The following is a 733-nucleotide window of genomic DNA, read 5'->3' as shown; positions in this document are numbered from 1 at the left end:
ATTGCCTGATTCCTCCTTCAGAGGATCTTCCTGGTCCAGGAATCAAACTCATGTCTTCTGCATCCCCTACATTGGCAGGCAGACTCTTTGCCAGTGAGTCAACTGGGAAGCCAAGATAGCTAAGAGATGATCTAAAAATGCTCTTCAGAAAATGATGACCAGTATTTTACATCTTTAATAAAGGAGAAAAAAGAGAAAGAGAGAGGTTTGGTGTGTTTATATTAGGTTAGGTTACCCCACGAATGGAGATTGCTAAAGAAAAAAATGGAATCTATTTCTTTGGAAGCCTAAAATAATCTGTCCGGAATATATTCAACCTCATCTAAAGCAGGAATCACATGACCTCTGAAAGTCCTTAACAACCCTGGCATTTTTGGGATTTGTTCTGCTTAAGTCAAATTGCCTATACTGTTCTGGATGCTTTGCAGAACTTGGAGAACTTAAGACAGGGATCATTTCTTCTCTCAGTGCTTTCATTGCTCAAATACCTGGTTAAAAGCCACCTATCCTCATTGGGGGCCCTAGAGGGAGGCAAGCTCACAGGAGGCAGACCGGGGCATTGGTTCAAGTCCAGCTGAACAATTGACTGTTCCCTCACTGCTATGGTCTAGGGCACATTGCTTAACCTCACCAAGCCTCACTTTCCTCATCTTCAACATAAGTCATATGGCCACACACATGATGCAAAGTTTTGAGGTTTCAGAAAATTTGTATAAACTTAGCACACAACAGG

The sequence above is a fragment of the Bubalus bubalis genome, chromosome 5 (assembly GCF_019923935.1).
Source record: "Bubalus bubalis isolate 160015118507 breed Murrah chromosome 5, NDDB_SH_1, whole genome shotgun sequence".
NCBI classification, from domain to species: domain Eukaryota; kingdom Metazoa; phylum Chordata; class Mammalia; order Artiodactyla; family Bovidae; genus Bubalus; species Bubalus bubalis.
Note: the sequence above shows the minus strand (reverse complement) of the source record.